This window comes from Caloenas nicobarica, chromosome 2 (assembly GCF_036013445.1).
Source record: "Caloenas nicobarica isolate bCalNic1 chromosome 2, bCalNic1.hap1, whole genome shotgun sequence".
NCBI lineage: Eukaryota > Metazoa > Chordata > Aves > Columbiformes > Columbidae > Caloenas > Caloenas nicobarica.
The window spans coordinates 89169936-89175935 of NC_088246.1; positions in this window are offsets into that span (position 1 = coordinate 89169936).

The window sequence follows — 6000 nt, forward strand, 5'->3', positions numbered from 1 at the left end:
ACTGCCTCATAGTGGCTGGGAAACTGCAGGGAAACACTGCTCATTGTGCTCAGGAACATTTTAAAAAAAAAGGTTAATAATATCAATCACATGAAGAATAAAAACAGTTTTCACAAACCACAAGTGAAAAAGCAATCATGTAAAACATTCACACAGTGTTTTTTTAACTGAGCACATTAGTCAAATTTAAGTTTGCAAAACAAATTTTCAAGAGAAAAAGAAAGAAAATTAATTTGATTAGTTCTGTTCAGTTCTATTGCTCACCAAACTAGTGTTGTTTTATTTTGCTCATAACAACACACTTCAGGAGGCTGATACTGCAGCTTTTGGAAAAGGATACCAGGTGGTCAAAGTGATTACTTACAAAACCACATATCCCATGCACAGAAACTGGGCAAATCGTGAGTGACGACTGTTCCACTGCACTTCCCTGGGAAAGCAGCCAAGCTGATAACACAGCATGTCTGCTTTCAATACAACTGTGTTTGTTTATTCTTTTGAAATGCTGTTTCACCTTGGTTTGGAACAGAACTTTTACTGGGCCGTTACTTACCGTTATCACTTATTCATTTGGGTCATATTAACACCGTCACTCAATAACGCAGAATATCTCGATGCTGGGGGCTTCTGCAAGAAGCTGGCTTCAGTATAATGGCAGCAAGCACGAGGAAACCTGAGGTCCCATTGCCGGATGTGGTTGGAAAGTAAATATTTTATTATCCTTGTCAGCAGAAGGCTGTGTATAGATACTCAGAAAGTGCCTTCGGTGGTTAGCACTACCCCGAGCAGGTTTCCGGCACCAAAAGTAAAAATACCATACGCATACACGTGAACACACACACACCAGAGATGTTTGAGCAGTTCCTGTGCCCCTTTCTTGATCCTTATTTGAAAGAGCTCACAGTTCAAGCAGTGCCATGTGAGAAATCACTGAATGCATCCAGGATGGTGCCTGCGAGCAGAGATTTTGCACATCTGCCTCTTGAGGGTTTGTGCCTATTTTGTATTTGTTTGGGAGGAAGGGCTTGGGCAAAGCAGTAAACCATCATTCATGTGGGAAGCTGCTATAATATGACGGGAAGGGGAAAAGGAACCATCTAAACCCATTTTTCTGCTGTTTTCCTGAGACTGGACTGAAACTGCAGCATTTGGCCCACTAATTATCCACAGAACTCTGCATGGTTTTATAGCCATAAAAGAATGCTACAAACATTGTAAATTCAAATGTGCTTAGAGAAGTGCCAAATTTAAATCTGACTAGGCAAAATTAATATGCATAATAACTTTAATTAGCCTATGAAGTACTATTTTTCACAGAATCCATTGCCTCTTCCCATACAAGTGTTCCATAGCGTTCAGTGAAAAGGCAGCTGGCCTGTTTTCCTTTGTAGCTTCCATATTATACCCTGAATGATTTGTTCCTCTTACAGAACAATTATTTAACACTAGCTTTCTTAGAGACAATCACCATTAAAATATCTCAGTGCTTCACATTGGCACTGGGAGGTGAGAGGCTTTTTATATGTGTATATTTTATAAAGTTCTAAATAGATACGATTGTATAGATGTTATATATATAACATTTATTACTTGATATATGAATGACATATATGTATGACTATGTTATCAATAGGTAGCTTTATAGATATGTTTTAATTTAATATTGCGAATAATTAATATAACTTCATTATATAGGCATTTTACAGGTTGGGAAGTGATTTGAGGCACTCAGTTTGCCAAGTTTGGGATGCCTTTATTCAGTGTCTTGGTCTAAGCATGGCTCTGGCTGACAACATTATGCTTCTCAGTGGTCAGCAGCTCCACAGACAAAGCAAAAATGGTTCAGAATTTATGAGGTTTCTCCTTAAATGCCGTATTTAGCTGTACATAGGAATTCTCCAGGCAGAAGAAAATTCTTGTTCTCCAAAGCAAGACGAGTTGACACTTCTCATTTGCCATGTGGCATTCTACAGGCCTCCTTTGTAATACTGTGACAGCCTGTAATACCTTTGAAGGTATCTATGAATATATATGTATATATATATTTTTTTTTTACTTGCTTGGATGACTCTAGAGCTGTGGTCATAAACACTTCAAACACCATGTATCTCAATACAATTTCCCTCTCCTCTTCTTTGGTGGACTTTGCAAACTGACTTTCCCTGGAAATAATCCCCTCTTGGCCTTCTGCAACCAGAAAAGGTGTTGCGAAAGAAACAGCACCTGGGGATGATGAGCACTTCTTTTTTTTTCCTTTTTCCTTTTTTTAAAAAATTTTTTTTGCATTTTTTTGTCATTTGGGTTGGGGAGATCCTAAGGAAAGTGTGTCCCCAGGATCATCAGATAGACGACCTTTACAGCTCCTGGGGGGGCGGTCCAGTGGAACTGACCTGATATGGGACTATTTCTGTGGGAGTTAGTCATGCAGCTGGAGCGATTTATTTCTGAGGAAGCCTTTTCCTTACAGCATATCTGCAGCCTTGGTCTGTGTTTACCACCCTAGAAATGACATCTTGGCTTCCTTATTAATAGAGAGGAACAATTTTAGACTCACTTAAGGAATACGTCTGCACTGAAATAATTGCTTGATGTTTCCTATTCTGAATGAGCTGATTTCAGATTTTCACTGTTTGATCTGTGTGTATCCTCCAGACAGCCTGCCACCTCTCTGCAGGCTGCCTCTGGTTCTCCAGCTCCTCTGGCCAGCATTACTTCGCCAAAGAGGAGGTCTGGGTACCGTGAACACTATTAGCACAGGTACACAGGGAAGGACTTAAGTAATGTTCCTTGTTATTTGCTGTTATTTTGATTTTGTGCTCCTCTCAACTCATAACATTGTGGTAGATGGGATGCTGGCAGTCTAGGGAGGGTCCCTGGTGGCCAACCTGCTGGATTACAGGTTTATTTGAGTTTCAAGGTGCTGTTGGAGGCATTTTCTGCAATCTCAAATCAAGTATTTTACAGCTCTGTCCAAAGTCATTGTTGAATAAAAAGCTTAGAAAGAAAATGCTCAGAAACTAGCTTCCCCATTCGTTTTCACCAACCGTTTGTAAGAAATCTGCAAGGTTACCTTATGTTCAGGAAGGTGTGCAAAGGTATTGAAAATGTTTGCTCAAAATGACTAGGAAAGCCAGTTTCCAAAAATAGAGGCAATACTGAAGGGGGCTTATATTGGATCACTTGCTTTTAAAATAATATTTTACTTAGCAGACCAGAGAAAGCCTTTATGGCTGCTTTTAATTCTTGTCTACATAATAGTCAGAAAAATTTGGGTCAAAAGACCAATCTTGTTTTCAATCGGAGACACACCATAGACATCAATGTATTTTCTTTCCCCTTCACTGCCTCCATTATCTCTTGTCCACTCCTCCAGGGATTCTCTCTGCCCACTGTTGTCTCTGATAGCATTAGTTCAGCAGTTTTCAGTGACTTGGAATTCAAAGACTGAGTTGCAAAATTTACTATAGGGAGAGTCTGCAGAACTGTCATTCTAGTTTTTGCTTGCCTCGAGAAGATGGCTGGCTGGCTGCTCTCTGCTGAATACACGCTCTGGGTGAGTAATTATGTAAGTAATGAAGAAGCACTTTAAATGACCCAAGCGACTGCATGGGTTTGTAATTCTACCTGTGATAATTTAGAAGGAAGAAAAATGTGAGGATAATTCCCATTTCTTACAAATCTTTCTGCCCTACTTTATGGATGAATTTGCTGAGCAGCTCTGTTGCTGGGGCTTATTTAATCTTTCCATAGAGGTCTCAAAGAAGACAGGGGGAGGGCCCTGTGAATTTCCTGAATATCTGCAAAGCAGTCCAAGTCTGTTTGTTTGGGGTTCAGAAGAGATACAGATACCTGTAAGAGGCTGTCACCTCTGTCTCACCCAGTTAGATGATTTCTGGAGCTGCCTAACCTGTGCCAGGGAGCTCTTCCTCACTACTTTGGGCACAGCCTGGAGCCCTGGCTGAGCCACCTGGCAGCTCGCTGGCTCTGAGCGAGACCCTCTTGCCCCTTCCCTTCCCTGCTCCCCTGCACTGGCTCCAGCAATTTTGTCTATCTTATTAAATTAGCAGGATACTAATCCAGCAAAATGGCAGGTTTGCTGGGGGCAAGCAGGAAGGCATGGGCAGAAGAGATGGACACAACTGCCCTTTCCAGCTTGTTGCCCACCTGTGGCCTTTGTGTATCTAACCAAACTGTGGAGTGTTAAGTCATGAGGCACAACGAGCAAAACCAGGCTGCATCGCATGAATTACAGGAAAAAAGAAAAGGCTTCAGTTCAGACCATCTGCACATTGGCATATCCTGCTTATTTGGTCCTAATTTCAGTCACAGTTTTTGGAAGGGTCCTGCTGAAAAGTAGGTGTTTAAAAAGAAATACTCTCAAAGAATGTTGTGTATCTGTATGCTATTTTTCTACTCGAGCTGGGTTTTTTACCAGCAGCTCTAATATCTGTCCCTTAACAGGGCAGCATGAGCACTCAGGACTACTAAGAACATTACCAGAAAAACGCATCCAATGAGGAGGCCCAGTGAGGATTTTTGTCAAGGCTTAAGGAACAGTTTTCAATGACATTAAAAAAAACCCACCACCACCACCACCACCAAACACCATAGTGACACAAGGAGCCAATTACATGTAATTCTTTGCTCCTGCCTGAAAACCTTCCATAGGGTTGGTAGTCTTCTCCTTGTGACACCATTGTTTTCCAGAGACAAGAGCATGGTATGTTTCCAGAGTGCACTGGGAAGCACTTGGGATTTTACTTTCCAATGTCATTATATTAAAACGCTGTTGCTTACTGCAGAAGTGCTTCTCTGCGAGGGAGCATCAGATGGTGAGAGGCTGGCCACCACGCCAAAGCTCCCAGTGTACCAAAACAAGCAATGGCCGTGAAGGCAGACAGCCCATGCTCCAGTCTCACTCACAATACCCAGCGGCATCATTCCCACTAATATGCTGGACTGCATCCTGGCGTCAAAAGTGTATAGAAAACCTTCCTCTGCCCTAGGAATTGGTGTCCCCTTCACCTTTGTGTGAACATCCTCCTCCAGCAGCACCTCCACCTTCCCTCAGGGGCTCCAGCTGCCAGGGAGGTGCTACCAAGGGTTAGCACACGTTTCTTAGGAGGTAAACTGTCCTGCTTGAGCGACCAGGAGTGAAACGAGTTACAGCCAGTTTTGCTTGGCGTTTCAGAGTAACAGGTCTCTTGGAGGGGAAAAAAAAAAAAAGTAAAACCAACCAAACAAACCCAATAAAACACAAAGCAAGCCACTCTATTTGTGCTGAAATCCAACAGAAATCAAATCCTCCTGGGCGGCAGCAACTCAAGGGGGACAGATGAATGGAGGAGACCCAGAAGTGCTGCCTCCCCTGCTACGGTCCATTTGCCACAGGTTTCCAGAAGCATGTTTTGCATGAGCTTTGTCCATTGCAGCCTTCAGATCGACAGCAAAAAAGCAAGTGAGAAGCCCAGCACTTTCACAGAATCACAGAATGTTAGGGATTGGAAGGGACCTCGAAAGATCATCTAGCCCAATCCCCCCACCGGAGCAGGACAGTGATGAAAAGGAGGGTAAGACAGCAGGGGGGGGCAGTGAGGCAGCAGGAGAGGAAGGCAACGAGGACATAGAGACCTGTGCCTGCATTTCCCAACCTCGCAAGTGCCAGGCTTTACACAGATGCACAAAATGCAGCCACGCTGCCTGTAACAATGCTGAAGGATCCCGCCTGCTTGCAGCAGAGCCTTGTGGCTGTGGGGGATCAAAGCAACTCCTTCTCTCCACACCAAGACAGCCAGCCAAAGCCCGATGTCAGGACACACGCAGTGGTTTTCTTTTACTCGTAGGGAAAAATTCACATGGAGTGGAAGTAAACCCACAATAGGTCCTTCCAAGGAAACCAGACTGTTTTCACATGGTGCTGATTAGTCCATTGGTGAAAGTGGATGGGCTTTTTTGTCTACTGAAAAGTAAAAAGCATCATCCTCAAACTGCTCTGAAGAA